This window comes from Lithobates pipiens, unplaced genomic scaffold, assembly GCF_037356315.1.
Source record: "Lithobates pipiens isolate NorthernLeopardFrog02 unplaced genomic scaffold, aLitPip1_a1.2 Scaffold_18, whole genome shotgun sequence".
Taxonomy (NCBI): domain Eukaryota; kingdom Metazoa; phylum Chordata; class Amphibia; order Anura; family Ranidae; genus Lithobates; species Lithobates pipiens.
This window is the reverse complement of record NW_027507758.1, coordinates 424,359,143-424,380,902: the sequence shown is the minus strand read 5'-3', so window position 1 is coordinate 424,380,902 and position 21,760 is coordinate 424,359,143. Positions and strand designations below refer to the sequence as shown.

The 21,760-nt window shown below is 42.0% G+C and overlaps 1 protein-coding gene across 2 annotated transcripts in view; it reads right to left on the bottom strand.

Annotated features, from left to right (window-relative positions):
- The window catches only part of SI (sucrase-isomaltase), a 342,643-nt gene extending 332,073 nt beyond the window's left edge, over positions 1 to 10,570 (bottom strand). For both annotated transcript variants that reach the window (XM_077488042.1, XM_077488044.1), the window contains exon 1: positions 10,433 to 10,570. The gene's annotated coding sequence lies outside the window, so the exon portion shown is untranslated. The remainder of the gene's footprint in view (positions 1 to 10,432) is intronic.
- Positions 10,571 to 21,760: the final 11,190 nt, after the last annotated feature.

Sequence of the window (21,760 nt, the reverse complement as noted above, 5' to 3'; positions counted from 1 at the left end):
CTATTATTCACTGGCCCTTAACCAGTTAAGGATTAACTAGCGGCAGGTTGTTCCTCCTGCACGAATCACCGTCATTGTACGTCGGCTTGCTCAGGCGAGGTCTGTAGATCGGGCGGACTTGATGTCTGCCAGTGACCCGAGATCACCTAGTACAGAGGCAGAATGGAGATCTGCTTCTGTAAACATGGCAGATCCCCGACTCTGACAGATGACATGACAGAGATCTACTGTTCCCAGTGATCGGTAACAGTGATCTCTGTCATGTCCCAGACAGCCCATCCCCCTACAGTTAGAGCACACCTAGGAAACACAGTTAACCCCTTGATCACCTCCTAGTGGTAACATCTTCTGTGCCAGTGTCATTTTTACATTGATCAGTGCATTTTTACAGCACTGATCAATGTAATAAAGTCACTGGTTCCCAAAAAGTGTCATTTGGGGTCAGATTTGCCCGCCGCAATGTCGTAGTCCTGTTAAAAAATCGCAGATCATGCCATTACCAGTAAAAACTATTTAAAAATATAAAAGTCCCTAAAATGATCCCATAGTTTGTAGATGCGATAACTTTTGTGCAAACAATCAATATACGCCTATTGTGATTTTTTTTACCAAAAATATGTAGAAGAATATATATCAGCCTAAACTGATTAATACATTTGTTTTTTATTTATATATTTGTTTGTTTGTTTATAGAGCAAAAAATAAAAAATGCAGAGGTGATCAAATACCACCAAAAGAAAAGCTCTGCTTGTGGGAAAAAAGGGACGTCAATTTTGTTTGGATACAGCATCACACGACCCCGCAATTGTCAGTTAAAGCGATGCAGTGCCGTACCCACTGAATCTGATTGGAAGTTTGGCCCCCTTCTTTTCCCTCACAGCCTCTTGAGACATGTTACAGGTTCCAGGACACTGTGAGACCAATTATGGGGTGCATCATGGCTCGCGCATGGGCAGTGGGCAGCCAGCTGTGAAGCTGCAAGGAGTCACATTAGGCTGCCCACAGTTAGGACGCTGGCACCTGCACCTGTAGACCGACAAAGACTTAGGTTGGGTAAGAAGTCAGGAGCTACGGGGGTGCATGCATGCAGCCTAAGATGGAGGATGTGTGACACTTCGGCTCCGCTCCCTGCTGGTCTAATCCTTCCTGCCCGGACAGACAGCAATCCCGCCCGCTGCATCTAACTGCCCTGCCAGACTCCCACCGCTACAGGGAGTTTACCTATGACCAGAGGCATGTTTAAATTGATCCCTCGGCCTGTATCAAAGGGAGCTACAGATTTCATCTGGACGACCAAGATGCCGTTGGCATCTCAACATCAATGGGGCCTGCAGCCAGCTATGCTGCTTACAGAGACTGTGACACACAGTCAAGCATCAAGCAGGTGAGCTACCTGACACTGCATCTCAGGCTACATCTTTGTCCCCTGAGAGAAATATGTTCACCTCCCAATCTGACATGGACAGGGCAACTGGAGATCTTGTCTATAGCCTTTCCCCCACCTAATGCCCAGGCTGCACCACCATCATTGGAGTACTCTGAGTCTCCATTCTCCTGGCGAGATTCTCAATGTTCCTTGACAAGAGCCTAGAAAAGGCTAGTAAACGCATAACCTCTGACCTTAAACAGGAATTTCAGGAATTGAACTCCTATAGGGACCCTGGAAACCGTGCTTGATGAAACTATTAGCAGAACTAATCAAAACACTGATTGTATTGAGGCCCTACAGAAGCAGTTGGACAAAGCTCTAGATAAGATCGATGACCTGGAAATTCAATCCCGCTGTTTTAACTTTAAGGTATAGGGGATCACCAAATCCTTTACAGACAACGATGCTATAATTAAGGAACTTATTTCACACCTTATTCCTGAGGTACCTTCTCACAGGCTGGAACTGGTTAAAGCCCATAGAGCCCTGACTGCTCCCTGAGCCAATGGACTGCTATGGGACATTATAATAAAACCTCTTTACTATGCAGTCAATAAATGCGTGATGGCCAGAGCAAGGGAAATTGCAGATTTGCAATTACGAGATCATTCTATCTAGATTTTTGCAGATATCTCACCTGTCACAGTTCAAAAGCGCAGGGCACTGAAGCTCTTATTACAACCTCTCATTGCCAAGAATATAAAGTATTACTGGGCTGGCCCTTTACACCTAAACTTTACCTACTGCAACAAGAAGCACTCTTTTTCTATATTCCAAGAGGGAGAGGCATTGCTGACAAAATTGGGCTTCATTTCAATTGAACCAGAGGGTTCCCCTCACACTCTACAGCTCAAATAGCCTACCAGCTGGTCCTGCGAAAGGTCTTTGTCTCTGGTGTGGCGCTCCACCAGAAGCAATTCCAAGCTCAAGGCCAGACCTCTGTGAAGATGAAGGCCACTGATTTGATCACTTGGAACACTGCGAGTTCTACTCCTTGTCACTGTTCCCTTTTTTTCCCAGTTGATCCTAGGGCGGGATCATAGTTGGAGTATTTATGATGTTTCCTGACTTTATGTTATTCTTAGTAGGGTAGGAAGACCCTCCACCACTCCTAGAAGATATACGAAAATTGGATCTAAGTTGGCTAAAATGCTATTTTGCCATAACTTGATCAATATTTGGCAGCAGCTTAACCCACCCAGGAAGGATTATACCTTCTTTTCTCATATCCACAATACCTACTATTGAATAGAATAGACCATTTCTTTACGACTCTTACTATGATGCCCCTCTTCTAAGCTAGCAGCATTGTAGATGTGGCCTGGTTGGATCACTCCCTGCTCTGGACTTAGTATGATAGTTTGCAAAGTCAAAGGGGCCTGCACTGTGGAGACTGAATGATTCACTATTAAGTAATCCCTCAGTCTGCTTTGACATTGACCAACACCTGAAGGAGTTCTTTACCTTGAACAATCCTGAGGATACCTCTCCTGTAACTAATTGGGTGGCCCACAAGGTTACAATTAGAGGTTACCTAATTCAAATGGCATCCCACCTTAAAAAAATGCGGAAGCTCTTACAAGCGAAAAGGAAAGGAAGTTGTCTGACCTGCTCGCCCAACATAAAAAAAACCTGGACCTGAACCTCAGGGATAAGATTGACTCTGTCTGGCTGGAACTGAACCTCTGCCTGACCACTAGAGTGAAGAAGTCTTAGCTGGATCCAGGCATCTTTTTATGCCCTGAAGGACAGGTCGAGTACAATGTTAGTTTGTAAGCTTTAATCCCGCACTGTTCCCATGATTAGAAGGTCAGACGGATCCTTGAGCCAGAATCCACAGAAAATAAATAACTCTTTGTATGGGGGGCAGGGGATCCATCCTCTGGGGACCTGAGTGACTTTCTTAAAGACCTACCTCTTCCCTCCCTATTGCTTCCTCATCGAAATATTTTGGAGAAGGAAATTATTATAGAGGAGGTACTAGCTGTTATTAAACAGGTTAATGTGTCTGCATGAGTGCTGCCGGCCAGGGCCAGCGCTACCACTAGGCGAAGTAGGCAGCCGCCTAGGGCGCACTACTACCTAGGGCGCAACCACGGCCTCTGTCCAGTGTGAGCTCAGCTCTCCTCTCCTGATTGCTCGCTCCCCATGGTGTGCCGCTGGTGCCATCAATCCCCCAGGTTTCCCGCTGAGCGCCCCGCTGTGCTCACACGGGTTTATCTCACAGCGTGTCCCTGTGGAGCGGCGCTGTGTGTCTCTGTGAGTGCAGCGGAGGGACGGGGCTCGGCGGAGATGGGAGCATTGAGAGGTCAGTCAGCTGACCTCCTGCCCGGCGGGGACATCATGGAGTGGGTGGACGGGACTGGCCTGGCCCTGGCGGGACATCGTGGAGCGGGTGGACGGTGCTGGCCTGGCCCTGGTGGGACATCGTGGAGCGGGTGGACGGCGCTGGCCTGGCCCTGGCGGGACATCGTGGAGCGGGTGGACGGTGCTGGCCTGGTCCTGGTGGGACATCGTGGAGCGGGTGGACGGCGCTGGCCTGGCCCTGGCGGGACATCGTGGAGGCGAAGCGGGTGGACTGCGCTGGCGTGGACTCCTGAACAATTCTGCACACCCAGTGCTGAGGAGAGGCCCTGATAATAGTCACTGAAGCATCAAAGAGCAGAGGTAAGGAGGAGGGTGGTTCTTCCCTGATCTACATTGAGCTGTATGGAGGGAGTTTGTGTGTGAGTAATGCAGGAACTAGGAGTCAGGTAGGTCAGTGTGATGGTCAGTGTATGTGTCAGTGTGATGGTCAGTGTATGTGTCAGTGTGATGGTCAGCGTATGGGTCAGCGTATGGGTCAGCGTATGGGTCAGCATATGGGTCAGTGTATGTGTCAGTGTGATGGTCAGTGGATGGGTCAGTGTGATGGTCAGTGTATGGGTCAGTGTGATGGTCAGTGTGATGGTCAGTGTATGTGTCAGTGTGATGGTCAGTGTATGTGTCAGTGTGATGTTCAGTGTATGGGTCAGTGTATGTGTCAGTGTGATGGTCAGTGTATGTGTCAGTGTATGTGTCAGTGTGATGGTCAGTGTATGGGTCAGTGTCAGTATATGGGTCAGTGTCAGTATATGTGTCAGTGTGATGGTCAGCGTATGTGTCAGTGTATGGGTCAGTGTGATGGTCAGTGTATGTGTCAGTGTGATGGTCAGCGTATGTGTCAGTGTGATGGTCAGTGTATGTGTCAGTGTGATGGTCAGTGTATGTGTCAGTGTATGTGTCAGTGTATGTGTCAGTGTGATGGTCAGTGTATGTGTCAGTGTATGTGTCAGTGTGATGGTCAGTGTATGTTTCAGTGTCAGTGTGATGGTCAGTGTATGGGCCAGTGTGATGGTCAGTGTAGGTGTCAGTGTCAATGTAGGTGTCAGTGTATGTGTCAGTGTATGTGTCAGTGTAGGTGTCAGTGTGATGGTCAGTGTAGGTGTCAGTGTGATAGTCAGTGTAATTGTCAGTGTAGGTGTCAGGTGGGTTAGTGTAGGTGCCAGGTAGGTTGGTGTAATTATCAGGTAGGTCAGTGTAGGGGTCAGTGTGATGTGAGTAGTGCAGGAAGTAGGAGTCAGGTGGATTAGTGTATGTGTCAGGGGGTCAGTGTATGGGTCCGATAGGTCACATGTGTAGCAAGGGCAGGGTAAGGTGGAGTCAGGGGCGCAGCCGGGGGTGTGGGGGGCGGCAAAATTAGGTTTTGCCTAGGGTGTCAAAGATCCTTGCACCAGCCCTGCTGCCGGCACTGGGGAGCTACAGTTCATTGAGAGAACTATGAATGCAAACATGTTCTGTGACATACTGAAGCAGAGCATGATCCCCTCGGAGACTGGGCTGCAGGGCAGTATTCCACTTGATAATGATCCCAAACACACCTCCAAGAAGACCACTGCCTTGCTAAATAAATTGAGGGTAAAGGTGATGAACTGGCCCAGCATGTTTCCAGACCTAAACCCTATTGAGCATCTGTGGGGCACCCTCAAACAGAAGGTGGAGGAGCGCAAGGTCTCTAACATTCACCAGCTGGGTGATGTTGTCATGGAGGAGTGGAAGAGGACTCCAGTGGCAACCTGTGAAGCTCTGGTGAACTCCTTGCCCAAGAGGGTTAAAGCAGTGATAGATGATAATGGTGGCCACACAAAATATTGACACTTTGGGCCAATTTGGACATTTTCACTTAGGGGTGTACTCTTGTTGCCAATGGTTTAGACATTAATGGCTGTGTGTTGAGTTATTTTAAGGGGACAGCAAATTTACACTGTTATACATGCTGTACACTCACTACTTTACATTGTAGGAAAGTTTTATTTCTTCAGTGTTGTCACATGAAAAGATATAATAAAATATTTCCAAAAATGTGAGGGGTGTACTCACTTTTATGAGATATTGTACATATAGATCAGGTTCGATTTGTCCCTGGCCGACAGGCAGTGGACCAGATTAGACAGGCTATAGACCTGGTTTTCTTATTGCAATTTAACTGGGAGGGTGTAGCCACTAGGCGAGGTATACTACTGTTACTGGACCTTCAAGGCCTTATATTAAAATCTCTCGGCTAATATCCTTGCATATGGGCGTAAGTCAGACCCCATCAAATTTGAAAGAGGGACCAGACAGGGATGTCTTCCGTAACCCCCTCCTTTTTGTTATAGCTATGGAAACATTGGCAATAGCCATTCATTCTCAAAAGTATACTTCAGTTAAAGTGGTTTTAAACCCTCCCACACAACTTTGTCCCGTGTAAATCAGCATAAAAAACCCTAACGATCACTGCTTGTAGATATCCCCTTACTTGCTTAGTATTGTTGTAATCCTTTTTGTTTTTTAGAATGAAGTCACTGAGCATGCCCAGATCCCCCTGATTTACGGCACACTCTCTGTGTGCTTATCTATCTGTTATCAAGACTTCCTACGGCACAACACTGAACTCCCAGGAGACTTCAGAATCATTCAGCGCTATCTCCTACACACCATGAGACCATGTGACATGACATGCAGTGTAAACTTTGCCATTACTGCAGTCTTGTCAGCTGAAGCTGATAAGACTGACAGAGGGAAACATTAGACATCGGCACAAGTAAATACTATGAAATAAAACAAGTCAGCTATGAACAGGCAAGCAGGGTTGCCATAGAAACGTTGGAAGGAGTCTTGGTTAACAGTACTGGAAGTGCTCAATGTAAGGACAGAAATACACTCTCCTGTGGAAAACAATACTTAAGATGGCGCTGCCTAACCCCTGGAAACAAGTTTTTTTAAGTTTCTTTAAACAGTAAGTAATATGCAATTTTGGCTGGATTATAGTGGCTATAGTCTGATAATTACTTATTATAATGGACTAAATGAAGAGAAGCATCAGAGTGGGAGAGTTTACTTCCTCTTTAAGCTATAACATTAGCGGTGCTAAGAAATCAAAACAAAAACTATACAGATTGTATCCCAGTTCTAATGCATATGTCATAATTCCATCAGATAACGTTCATATGGGGTTTGAATTCAGCTGAATCCCATCGCCACACTGCGTGTGAGAAATGCCCTAAGGTAATTAAATTACCAGATAGATCTAGGTAATTTGATGGGGTTTAAACAATTTCTTTCAGGAAACATTACATCTCTCCATCTAGGTGCTGCTCGTAACAAGCAAGATAAATGTACATATAGCGTAATCCAATAAAATGTATTTGGTAATAAAAAAAAACCCTTACAAATGCGCACTTACAAAACTTAAAATTCAAACAAGCATGTATTAATTCAATGACTCCCGTCACTCTCACATGTTTACCTCTCACCACTCAGCTGATCTTTCATAGAGCAGTGTTCTTGGGTTGAGCAGACAGCTGTCTCTTCCCCCCCCCCCCCCCAACCATTTTTTTTCTCTCTCCTCTATCTTTTTATCTATCTCTTTTTCTTCTTTATTTTTTTTATATGGATCCCTATGGAGGGTTCATAGAGTTACCTCATTCCTACTCATTTAAGGGAACAAGGCATAGAGCCTTGAGGTGCTGAATGTAATATTGGTCGTTATAACTCCCTCGTTTCCTTAATTGTTGTTGTTTTACCATTTGACTAATTGCTAATATGCCATTCTTTTATAGATACGTTTTCAGTCTATGTCTGTAATAGGGTGACTACACTTACTGAGTTTATGCTCTTAGCAAATGGTAGCTTCATTTAGATGGCCCTGCCCTTTATGCTCATCAATTCTGGTCCTGTCTAAAACACTCGGGCTCTCGATTGTACCTGAGGGAGTACCCTTCCTTTATCTAACCACATTGGTACGTCTGTATTTTGTTATACTTTTGAATAAAAATCTATTGTGAAAAAAAAGTCAGTAGCTACAGTATTTGTAGCTGCCGACCTTTAAGTTTTTGTTGACAGGGTGAAGAACCTCTTTAACAGTTCACTAGTCCACACGTGTTTGTGCTTGGAGTTTATCACAGCTAGCACCTGGATACATCATGTAATGATGACAAAACTTGTTGGGTGGTAACTTTCAGTGATGTCACATCCAGTTCCTGGTAATTAACTCCAGCGGTCATCTTGCATGAGGCAAACCATAGTTTTATAGCAATATATAGTTTTTCATGCTGTAAGTGCAATTTTTCCTTTTTGTTTCTAAATAAATGGTATTTTCATTGTTTGGAGCCCTTCTTTCTTCCTTATGTATGCCACTTGCTCAAAGTATCCTGGAGATCTGTACTCATAAGGAAACAGGGAGAAAACATCTGAAGAAAAAAAACACCTACCCAGGAGGGGAGGTTACAGAGAGCTACACTGACTCACTCAAGGGGTCAATATAATCTGGTGAGCATGGTGTGTTATCCCTATCCTCAGGATTCTTCCTCTGTCTGTAACATACCCCATGCGGTAACACCACCTTCATCAGCACTTTTTCTTCTTTGTACAGAACTTTAAAAAAATGTGGAAATCATCACCAAGTATAAACATGTACGGACCAGTGAACTATTAAGAATGTTTCTTTTCATTTTGTTTTGTTTTTTTGTGCTTTTGAAAAGCAATATATATTTTTTTGGTATATGTATGTTATTGGTAAGCACTGTATTTCCTCTCAACTAAGGGATATTTTTATATGTTCTGTGTAGTGATTCATCACCCTTAGACAGCAGCTGCTATTGATATATCACTTAATTTTGTTTTCATTGGTCTGTATTGCTTACCATAAGCACAGATATGATTTAGGTTATAAAAAATGTACGGGTGTGTTCGCGCTACCAAAAATCTAGTTAGAATATTAAGCAACCAACACAATTTGTTTAATATACAAATAAAATAAATATAAAAGTCCACATGCAGCGCTGATATAACGAATAAAAGTCTTTCGATGTAAAGGGAGAGATTAAATCTTTGCACCAACTTCAGTGTTTAAAAAGAGCACACCACACCACAGAGACAATCCAATCTCCTTACCAGAAAGAAGATATAAGCAGGCATGTAGCGAGATCTGGAAAACAACTCCAGCTCTAATGACTTGATGGATAGCCATGTAGAATAGCAGCACATGGGAAGGACTTGCATCAAACACCACTCTTGATACCAAAAGTCAGCTAGGAGTTCCAATGGTCAGGTTTGCTCATATACACTTTCACAGTCATGGAGAGGATATTCCCAGAAAGCTTCCAGGGAAAATGTCATTTTTTGGGCTTTATAAATGAAATTATTACTGCAGCAGCTTCTATACACAGTACAGATGTGCCACATTACAGGTGGACTAAAGGGATCCCCGGGCACTATATTGAAATGTATTTTTAATTTTTATACTTTCACTTTAAGCATCAATAAATCACTGCTCATTTAAAAATTTATTTTTTTAAACTTTTTTTCATTGATATATGTCCCCCAGGGCAGTACCCAGACCCCCATAACCATTGTATGCACAAATACTTGCATATAAGCCTTCAAAATGGGCACTTTTGATTTTTCATGTTTGGGTCCCATAGACTTTAATGAGGTTTATTATTCAGGTCTGAACTTTCCCGATGTTCGAAAGTTCTGGTGCGAACCAAACAGGGGGTCGTTTGACCAATCCCTAATGGCAACCTTCACTCATGTTGTCCTCCTAGCTCTTGCCTTAAAGCCCAGTCAATCATCCCAAATTTGCTAGGCAGGCAGCAAAACAATATACAACATAGTAATATCTCCAAATGCTTTGCAAAAAGGTCAATAGTATGAGCAGCTTTGGTATATTGCAGAATTTGAACTTCATAAAGAGAAAATCAGGGGTGTCAAAGTGATTAATTCAAATGTACTTTCTGCTTTTGAGCTAAACAAAAAAGTGTGCCATTTTTGGCAGTGCAATTAAGTAAAGTTGACTATTGACATAACTTGATTGTTTTCATATTCATCAAATTTTAGACTAAGAAACAGCAGATTAACTTTATACCTATTGGTTACAGCAGATACCTTCAAATGACTGACCTTTGGGAAAAAAAAATACCATGTTGCTTAAGTTTTTCCAAATGTGGCAATCTGATGGAAGAATTTTGACACTACTTAGATACACATGACCACAGAACTTGCAACAGTAGCTACTAGGTAATTATATCAGTATAGGCTGCTTAGTACAGATTATAATATACTTTATATGCTCAACTTTAGCAAAACCATCATAGTGTTACCTTCTACCTCATTTTGCATAATTCCAATTTTAATTTCCATATTTCTGCTTCTGACAGCTGAAATTTAATTTTTCAATTGTCTATCGTTTGCATTTTAATATCTTTTAAATCAAACAATAATTCTGCATGTATGTATCTTGCAGCTAAAACAAATAATTAATGTGAAATGACAAAGTGCATATGTTTTCCAAAAGTTCAATTATGGATCTAGAAAAAGTAATATAGTTATTGATTTTCCCTGGTTTTCCTCATATTTTCTATTTCACACTACCCATATTTAGAGATACATGAATGGATATTGACAATGCAGTTCAACATAATCGTAGGGAACAAATGCACAAACCTTGGCTTCTTGTGCTCTTCTCTTCCCTTCTGTTGCTCAACCAAATGAAGAGGACTTTAACCAGAGGAGCTATCTTTTTATGCTCCTAGGATTATTACTTTTTTACAGAAGTATGAGCTAGACAGCCAATTAGTGATATTATATCTGTAAAATGAATGTTAACAAAATTACCATGCAAAATTGTTGTCAATTGGAATGTTACATAGTTAATAATTAATCATTTAAGAATATATATTATAAGGAGAAAACAGCAGAGTAAAGTTATTTAATTTGTTCAGAAAGAGATTCATGCAAGAAGAATTTGCATACTGTTAGCTTCTTCACAAGTTAAGGCTACAATGAAAACAGTGTCAACTATTAATTATATACACCCATGAATTACCAAAATGTTATTTGTTGTTAATTATTTAAATAACAACAAGGTCATTTCAAATATCACTTTGAGGTGTCAGAAAGTGTAAAGTGGAACATATCCACCTTTCTATATTAGGGAAATACTGGCGCAGAACATTGACATAAAGATAATATTTACAGTATTTCTCAAAAGTGAGTATACCCCTTACATTTTTGTAAATATTTTATTATATCTTTTCATGTGACAACACTGAAGAAATGACACTTTGCTACAAAGTAAAGTAGTGAGTGTACAGATTGTATAACATTGTAAGTTTGATGTCCCCTCAAAATAACTCAACACATGAAGTTATCTTATATTTCAGTAATTGCATGGTATATGTGGCAGATACTTTGTGATTGTATGTACCCAGATATTTTCTTGTTTTACTGTGTCCAATAATATAACCTACCTTACCTTTCTTTATTCCCTTATCCTCTGTTTTGTTATATCTGTATGTGATAAAATCCAATAAAAATCTATTGAAAGAAAAAAAATAACTCAACACACAGCCATTAATATCTAAACCGCTGGCAACAAAAGTGAGTACACCCCTAAGTGAAAATGTCCAAAATAGGAAAATTTGCCATTTTCCCTCCCCAGTGTCATGTGATTCATTAGTGTTACAAGGTGTCAGGCGTGAATGGGGAGCAGGTGTGTTAAATTTGGTGTTATTGCTCTCACTCTCTCATACTGGTCACTGGAAGTACAACATGGCACCTCATGGCAAAGAACTCTCTGAGGGTCTGAGAAAAAATAATTGTTGCTCTACATAAAGATGGCCTAGACTATAAGAAGATTGTGAAGACCCTTAAAACTGAGCTGCAGCCTGGTGGCCAAGACCAGACAGCGGTTTAACAGGACAGCTTCTACTCAGAACAGGCCTTACCATGGTGGACCAAAGAAGTTGAGTGCACATGCTCAGTGTCATATGCAGAGGTTGTCTTTGGGAAATAGACATATCAGTGCTGCCAGCATCCAGTGGACATACAGGATCAAGCATGCACAGATTATTTTATTCAATTGTATCAACGCCTATATCCATCCAGGCCCTATTATCTTTGGTGAAGAATCACCGATAAGTCTGTTTGATTCATAGAGCGTATGTCCTATTGAATCCACACTTTCCGGCAAGCCTGAGTGTCATTGGTGGCGGTGCTCTATCTCCCCTTTTCATGCACATTCAGTGATGGCTTGAAAATTATCATTTGGGGCATCAGGATACATATGTTTTGGACATTTCCATTTCATCAAACACCTTTTTCTCACTCAGTGGACTTTTTAAAATATTTTTTCTATTACTGCTTTTGAGTTTAAGTATAAGTTTAAGTATACGTTGTTCACTGTATTTTATGTGTATGATATAAATTGATTTAATCACTTGATATCACTGTATTTATATGTATAGTATACATTGATTTAATCACTTGATATCACTTTTATATGTATGATATACACTGGTTTAATTACCTGACATTACTATTTCAGTACTACACAGGCATACTGTTAGTTTGATATTTTTCACTATTATTCTAACTTCGATATATTTGAATGTGTATCAGGTCAGCTATGCACTTTAGATCAGCTTTCCCCCTTCTTTGGACAGCACAGTATTTAGCAAATTTTTTTCATTGGGTAAGCCATGAATGCCAATATGTACTGTGACATACTAAAGAAGAGTATGATCCTCTCCCCTCAGAGACTGGGCTGCAGGGCAGTATTCCAACATGATAACGACCCCAAAAACACCACCAAGATGACCACTGCCTTTCTAAAGAAGATTATGGCAAAGGTGATGGACTGGCCAAGCATGTCTCTAGACCTAAACCCTATTGAGCATCTGTGGGGCAAACTCAAAAGGAAGGTGGAGGAGCGCAAGGTCTCTAACATCCACCAGCTTCATGATGTCATCATTCAGGAATGGAGGAGGATTCCAGTGGCAACCTGTGAAGCTCTGGTGAACAGCATGCCCAAGAGGGTTAAGGCAGTGCTGGAAAATAATGGTGGCCACACAAAATATTGACACTTTGGGCCCAATTTGAACATTTTCACTTAGGGGTGTACTCACTTTTCTTGCCAACGGTTTAGACATTAATGGGTGTGTGTTATTGTGAGAGGACTGCAAATCTACACTGTTATACAAGCTTTACACTCACTACTTTACATTGTAGCAAAGTGTAATTTCTTCAGTGTTGTCACATGAAAAGATAGAATAAAATATTTACAAAAATGTGAGGGGTGTACTCACTTTTTTGAGATACTGTATATAACCTTAATATATAAGAAGCAGTGTCATCTTAAAGGGTTCTCAAGGTTTTTCTCAAGTGCTGTTCTTAACATACAGACAGAAAACATGTGGGGAGATAAGGGAAGAAATGTGCCCTTGAAAGGTAACATGTAGCTGATAGTGTCTAGTTCCATAAAAGGCAATAGCTGTACTAAAACAAACACTAAAAATAGCAGGTGCCTAGAAAAAACAGAAAGACATAGAGGGGGACTATGCTGATATCAATATACAAAAGCGAGACTCTAGGAGTCACAAATGCTTGTGACTTGTGAAAGATTAAGAATTTATTTTCTAGAACCAGCATTTGACCTGGCAGTTTAAGTTATTTCTGAAATGTATTACATTTTTCATTTCCCATGGTATTTATTTGGCACCTAATCAGTTTGGGGATATGGACATGGTGAGCGTGACTTTTTTTTAAAATATGTATGTTTCTACTTAGGTTGATAGTGAAAAACAATAAGCAATGAAAAAGAAGGGAAACACCTTGTAGTTCTAAGGGAATATTTACCCACTTTTATACTATAATCCAAGAATTATTAGCTCAATATATCAAAGATATTAAAGGAGACAAAACTTCCAAAGCCACGTAAAACAGGTCCGTGTTTTATTAGGATATTCATAATGAAGGGTAAGACTAATAGTGAAGTTCTGTGATTTTCACATCCAAACTGTAAGCAAAAAGAGGGATGCATCCCACACTTGGCTCTCCATATATCGGTATGTACATTATAGTTATGTATATCATACTATATATTTCTTCAATAACTTTGCAAGGAATAATTGTTGTAATATTGCATCCAAAAATATTGTACAGGAGTTAATAAAGTTTATGTGCAATGTTTATCTACTCATAATATTAGCTTCAAGGACCACAAATACTTATCTGTGTATGTTGTAAGCTTTTAAGTCCGAAGGTTAGTATCACAACATGATGATTTGATACTTTGAGCTAATGATAAACACCATCTTGGATTACAGTATAAAACAGGGTAAATGCTCCTGTAGACCCATAAATCCTTTTTCTTCTTTTTCATTGTATATTATTGTTTTTTTGAAGATCAGGTCAGTTTTTAAAATACCTTGATCTCATTCAGATTGTATATACTTGATTTGATAGTAAACAGTATTTAGTACATTTAAAGTTTAACTAAAGACAATTTTTTCTTAGTTTTGTATAGAGTGAAGAGGGATTAGAACACCTGTCAGTTTTTATTGCTGTCTGTGCCTCAGTTAGGGAGCTTCCTCTCTATTTGTCCTATTTACCGTTATTATAGAAAGTGAAAGTTAAAAAAATCCAAAATTTTGGCTTGACACCAGAACAGTAATAGAAGATAAATCCTCCAATGGGGACATTAGTTCTTGTGAACCTGGTGACATCCCAGGATTACCTTACTTTGGAGCAATTTTTGATAACTTCTTGTTTTGGTTATGTAAAGTAAAGGGAAATTTCCCCTATGGGACACAAAATGCAAAAAATAACTGACAGGGGCTATAACCCTCCCTTACTTTATCCAAAATTATAGGAAAACGATTTTTTCATTTTGTTACACTTTAAGCCTTTTGCTGTCAGGTCCCATGTTCCATTTTGTACACCCAGGTGGCCAGCCCATTCTTGAAATTTTTCCTTTGCCTTTTATTTTTTCACTTATAGCTTTCAGCATTTTTAAAATACCCCCCAAACCATATATTTTCTGAAAGCACATGACCAGTAGAATAAAGAGAAACTGCTAATGGAGGTCCCACAATATTTGAGCAAATGTTTATCAAAACAATATTTTTGCAAAAAATCCACTAAAATCATGATAACTAGATAAATACACAACTACAAAATTCATTACACAAATTACAAAATTCCTACTAAAAAAAGTTTAACTTGCATTGAGGTTATAAATAACAAATATGTGTTACTTTTATATTGTGCCTTTTTGGGAAATGGTTAAAATTGAACAGACGCAAAAGTGTAAATGTCCAAATTTCTCAAAAAATCTGAAAATTTTAATTTTTCCCTTACAGCTTTCAGAATTTGTGAAAGACCCTCAAAGCCATATATTTTCTGAAAGTATATGACCTCTAGAATAAAAAGAATGTGCTACTGATTTTTTAGACCCCCGCGGTATTTGCGCAAATGTTTATCAAACCAATAAATTTGCAAACAATACACTAAACCCATTATTAGCAGATAAAAACCACAGCTAATTTCACAAAAATCTGAAGGTTTTAATTTTTCCCTTACAGTATTCAGAATTTGTGAAAGACCTCCCCCCCCCCCCCCCCACCATATATTTTTTGAAAGCATAGGACCAGTAGAATAAAAAGAAGGTGCTATTGATTCTTAAGGCCCCATGATATTTGAGCAAATGTTTACCAAAGTAATATTTTGCAAAAAATACACTAAACTCATTATTAGCAGATACAAACACAGCACAATTTATAAAATCCCTGCTAAATTTTTTTATAAATATAAAAGCTTAACCTGTATTGAGTTAATAAATAACAAATATTTGTAAATTGTTGAGAAATTGTGAAAATCAGAGGCAAACATTTCTTAGGAAGTCTGGATGTTTTCCTTTTTCACTTACAGCTTTCAGAATTTGTAAAAGACCCCCCAAACCATACATTTTATGAAAGCACATGGCCAGTAGAATAAAAAGAAGGTGCTCAGAGGCGCATGCCTCTTAAGATGGGCGCGAGCATCTAGAGCTCCGCACCACTGTGGCCCCATAGAAGCCACCAGAGCTTTCAGATCGCTCCACCGCACTCCACACCAAGCATGGACAACCCCCTGAAACCCACGATGTCCATGGCGCAGGCACAGAAAAGCCTAATGAGCCAGATGACAGCCACGGCCCTTGCTGTGAGCGACGCTAATGAAGCTACTCCTACCCCCATTGACTTCACCTCCATGATGGAGGCTTTATCACAAATGCTTTCAAGGAGCCTAGCATTAAATGCAGCACAGATTACCTCATCCATTCACACAGATCTGCAAAACCTAGGAATGAGGATTGATGTGATTGAGAAAAAAACTGAGCCAGGCTCCAAAATGTGCAAGATCAATTAGAAACCACATTTGCAAAGATCGATGACCTCGAGAATAGATCAAGATGGTACAACTTTAGGATCAGGGGGCTCCCCGAATCTGGAAAAGAAGTTCAATCGGCCGTCAAATCACTTATTAAAGGGCTCATCCCAGATATTGCTGAGCATCGCCTGGAACTGGAGAGGGTGCACAGGGCTCCCCACACTGAAGATCTCCCCAGAGACATCACTGTAAAGCCCCATTTTTACTCAGTAAAGGAGGAAGTGATGAGTAAGTCAAGAGGCTCCAGATTTTCACTGACCTATCACCTTACTTTACACTTCCACTCCGACTAAACTTCTCATATAGGAAAAAAGGCTACAGTTTCTCTTCCTTTGCAGAGGGGGAGCGTTTATTGCTGCACCTTGGTCTGATCGCACAAGAAATCCCCCCCATCCACACCAACAAGGGAACTCCCTCTTCCATGAAGAGATCCCCACCAGCAAGCCTATTCCAACCCACTTGGCTGAAAACAGCACTCCTAGAGGTCCAAGGAAAACCTACCAACATGATGGACAGGCCTCCCTGAATAGACCAGGGCTCTGGTCTGAGGCTTTGCCTTCTCACACGATTGGGGCGCATCCCCTGGTCTCCTCTTTGGAGGCTTTCCTCCGGGACGGACTTCACTTATTTATTAACCCAGTTGGATTCCCTTTCCCTCACAGGCTTGGTCCTTTATGGACAACAGAGAATTACAGGCGTGGATTAATGCAAAGGAGGATGAGACTACCCTTAGAGCCCCTAAGTGGAACCCTTTTGACTGCTGTCTGCCTTTCCTCAGTGCCACGCCATACTCACATAGTAAATTAGTACACACAGAGTGATTCCTGTCCCTAAGAGGGAGTTTATAATTTTCACCCACTGTTAGGTGGAAACAATTCATTATTGTTATTGTTTTTTGTAAATAACAGGTTTTTCTTACCTCCTCCTCCGATATGTTTTTCCAGTATGCTACTCTAGAGGAGCAGGAGCTCGTACCCTCTATATTTGTGGGAGTCACCCGACACAGGCTAATGGGTCTATTTACCCCCCCAAGCTGGGCCCGGGTGTCTCCCTGGCCCCCCTGCTCCTTGGGCTGGAGCTGTGGCGGACCCAGTGCACCTACAGTAGCCTCCGAGAGCATCTTTGGTGCCCCAGGAGTCACCCCAGAATCCTTGTAGTCAGGGCTTTCCGGTCCTCTCAGGTTAAGGGGTAGGAGATGATGAGTCCATCCCTGCTCCAGGGTGGGTGGGGGTTGGTGGTCCCCCGGCTACTGTGTAATTTTTGTTGTCTTGTGAACATAAGCAGTTTTATAAATGATTATACTTATTTAACCCCTCTCTCTTTTTTCATCCCTTTTCTTCTCTACTTCAGTCTCTCTCATATGAGATACTCCAGGCTCCCCAGATGCTTCTGGCTTTCCTTTCTAGGTCCCCAGGCATTGACTCAACTGTGAATTTCACATTTCTGTGTGTCTGTTCCTCCAGGAAAAGATAGGCTGCATGTCTCTTTTGCGGGTCCCTCACCTCTGATCCATGGCTAACAAAATCACACTCAGGGACTCCACTCCCCCTAGATTCTGCCCGTGCCCTTATCAATTTGACCTTAACTATGGTGGCAGAAAAATACCTCTGATGGGCCAGGGCCAAATTCTATTCCCAAAGAGACAGGATTGGCTCCAGGTTTTCAGTCAAGCTGAGCCCTAAACAATGCACACTAGCCTTCCCCTAAACCCGTTCCGCGTTGGGGACAAAATCCAACAAAAATTATGGACACCTTTCTACAGTTCTACTCTGACCTTTACAAACCTATCCCACCACCCCCCCCCCCCCCCCCCAACAACTCCAGGACACTTTTCTTGATAACCTCCCTTTGCCTTCACTAGCTAGGGACCACAGGGAACTTCTGGAAAACGTTTACCGTTTACTCCTCAGAAGGTGTTGGACACCATCAAGTCCCTTAAATTACGATCTTCGCCCAGGCAGGATGGTCTCCCCACTGGCTACTACAAAAAATTTGGCCCCTTACTGGCTCCGCACCTGGCTCAGTCCTTCAATTCTTTCAGTGAGGGAGCCCCCATTAGGAACTGATCTCAAGTCTGCTTATATCTCAGTCATCCCAAAATCGGCTAAGGACCCAAGTGAAGTCGGTAACTATTGTCCAATCTTGCTTATCAATAACAACATAAAAATAATGATGAAGATTCTTGCTAATAGAGTGGCGAGTTTTATATCTTCTTACATCTACAGAGATCAGGTGAGCTTCATCCCTGGGAGACAGGGGGGAGTAATAGATATTATCTCCTTGCTCAAATCACAATGGGATGGGGCCCCCAAAAAAGTTTTTTTTACTTTCGATAGATCTTCATAAGGCTTTTGACTCAGTGGATTGGGCCTACTTGACTGGAATCCTCAAGTACGCCTGATGGGCAGATACTCGGACTCCTTTTTCATTGGCAGGGGCATTAGGCAGGGCTGCGCACTGTCTCCCCTCCTCTTCCCTATAGCCATCGAAACTTTGGCCACACCAATCCGATCTAGTCCTGACATCAAGAGGATAATCTGCGGAGACCAAGAACATGAGTATGCATTGTATGCGGACGACCTACTCCTTTTTATCACCTCCCCACCTATGGTATACAAAATACTGCAGAAATATTGCAAGGTCTCCGGGTTGGGGGTTAACATGACTAAATCGATAGCTTTACATATTTCAGACCTACACAAACAGCTTACACACAACTTTGCCTCTCGTGGGCTTTTACAGCAATACCATACCTAGGTATAAAACTCACTCCCGGCATCAACAATCTCTTCCAAGTGAACTATCCCCCTATGATACATAAATGTAGGGAGGACTTGGAGAGGTGGTCAAAGTGTGGTCTGTCCTGGTTGGGCAGAATTCATGTGGTAAAGATGACCCTGCTCCCCCAACTACTATATTTATTTCGCTCTCTCCCGATTCCGGTAAAGAAACAATTCCTCAGTAAATTCCAGTCCTCCATAATGCACTTTGTTTGGGGTAACAAAGGCTACAGATGCTCCACAGGGATACTACTAAATTCTCAGGGTGGGGTGGGCCACGGACTGTTTTTGCGCATTTCAGTGCTCATTTAAAGGTATTCCCAATATTTCCCTTATAGAGGCCATCCTCAAAGTGCTGACTAGGTGGTATTATGTTCCCCCCAGACCGGCAATGACCTAGCCAGGGGACTCTCCCTTATGCTTTAGGGGATGTGAGTTGGAGGGCACGATGTTCCACATATGGTGGACTTGCCCCCGCATCAGATCCATAACAAATGTCACGGTCACGCCAGACCCAAACGTAGCACTGCTTAGCCACCCCATACATGGTTTACTTAAATACCCACAAGCACTGACTTTCTATATATTACTAGGAGCCAAGGTAATGCTCGCCAGAGCCTGGAAAAATCCCATTGTCTCCTTCCAGGAGTTCAAGAGGAAAGTGTCTTGGGTAATGGCACAAGAAAATATAGTAGCGCAACTACATGATATAATGGGGAAGTTTAATGCCATATGGGAACCTTGGGCCTCCTACTGTAATATCTCAATATGACCAGGCATGTACCCAGAGCTACAGGTGATCCTGGACTCCAATGGACCCATCTCTTCTCGCTTTCTTCTCTCCCTCACACATTTTCTCCTCTTCCCTGTCTGGGACACTCTGTTTCTTTTCTCCTATCACCAAGGATTCTTGCAACCCCTGAGTTTGAAAAAGTTATTTTGGGGCAAGTTATCAGAATAGGGTCCCCCCTGCTGTCTGAAATCGGGGACATCATTGAGCCGGAATGAACCCGAGTACCGGGCAGTGATACACTAGCCACTCTTCCCTATGGGAGGAACTGGGCACTACCACATAGAGTTCCCAAAGGGGTGGGATGCCGGGAACTTCCTGGGGCAAACAGTTGACACCTTTGAGAAACTCCTGGATAATCTCTGATTAGTAACTTGTCGCAGTGCGACAAGTCACAGGCCACGGTCCTTTCAGGTGAATTGGTCGCTCCACAGTACAACCATCTGATTCAGGGTTCCATGTTAGTCTAGGCCACGCTTCAAATGATAACCACTGATTCTCTCATGTTATGAAAATGTTTTTATGATCATTTAGTTGTTACTGATTTGATTCTTAGGTTCTGGAACCATTTGGTTCAGTGACAAACTCAGCACTGTTCTGTACTGCTCTTATTGTTATGTCTGAAAAAATCCAATACATGTTTTAAAAAAAAAGAAGTCACTACTGATTTTTAAGGTAGCGCGATATTTGCGCAAATGTTTATCAAACAATTTTTTTCGCTAAAAATACACTCAAATCATTAATAGTGCACATAAACACAACATAACTTACAAAATTCCTGCAAAATTACTACTAAAGCCTTGTTCACATGTGGCATACTAAAGCGTATGCCCATGGAGGGCCAAGTTTACCCGCACAGCGATGCATCCCCATACAGGCAGTCCCATTTATGCCAATTGGGATGCAACGGCTGCATAGGGCATAGCTGCTGTTCCCAATCTGCCCCCCGTGTGGATATGGGTACATAACCCTGAACACAGACAGTGTGAGTGCAGGGACATGCATGCGGACCTACATGGATGTAAAATTTGGAGCAAGGGCTCTGTTCGTACAGTTGCTACATCCCAAATTAAATCAATGGGACTGCCTGCACATAGATGCATGAAACACCTGCGCTTCCCTGTAAAAGTACGCTGTGTTTGCCCTGTATGAACAAGACCTTAGGCCCCCTTTCACACAAGCACACCAATCGAATCTGTCTGTCCATTTTTTCTGCGGGCCCAATCGGATCACCCGTTGTTCTCTATAGAGAGGCTGATGTAAATGTGACATGGGTCCGTTTATACCTGCCTGCATCCGAACCAGTCCAGTCCACTAAAAACAGAGGGATGGGGATCCCATTCCCCATCCATTAAGCAGATCAGATGGTATAGAGAATAGAAGAGAATAGCGGGCTGTTTCCGTGTCCACTCTGCATCAGCAAAGTGGATACGGACCTCTCATCCGCCTGCTCTGCAGGGATCAGCAGACAGATCCCCACTGAACAGGCGGATCTGCTTGACAGAGTCCGCTCCATGTGAAAGGTGTCTTATCAGGAGCAGCCGGTTCATTAGGGGTGCTAGAAAACCATATGTTTGTATCCATTTCTTTTTTAAAGCCACCTGATTAGAGCCCGAGGCTCTAATTGGCTTGAAAAAGGTTGGACTCGGGGTGTGGGCATTGCACCCCAAACTCACCCACTTGTGACAATAGTGAATTGGAGTGGTTGTCGTTCCTAAGAAAAGTCACTGGGTCTCACTATGTTTTTTTTTGTTTTTTTGTTTTTACATGTTTTTTACAGTTATATTGTTTAAAATATATATCCCCCATATCTCTTTTTTGAGACAGAGAAAGTCCCTTTCTCTGCAGCACTTTACTTGACTTAAATAAGGAATCTGTATGAGGATTACTCATTCATTCATAAAATGCCAGTCTGATACATAGTATCACTCGTGGTTACTATATATCAGCTGTCAGTGGGACATCTAGGAGCGATCTTTAGTGATCGCTGCC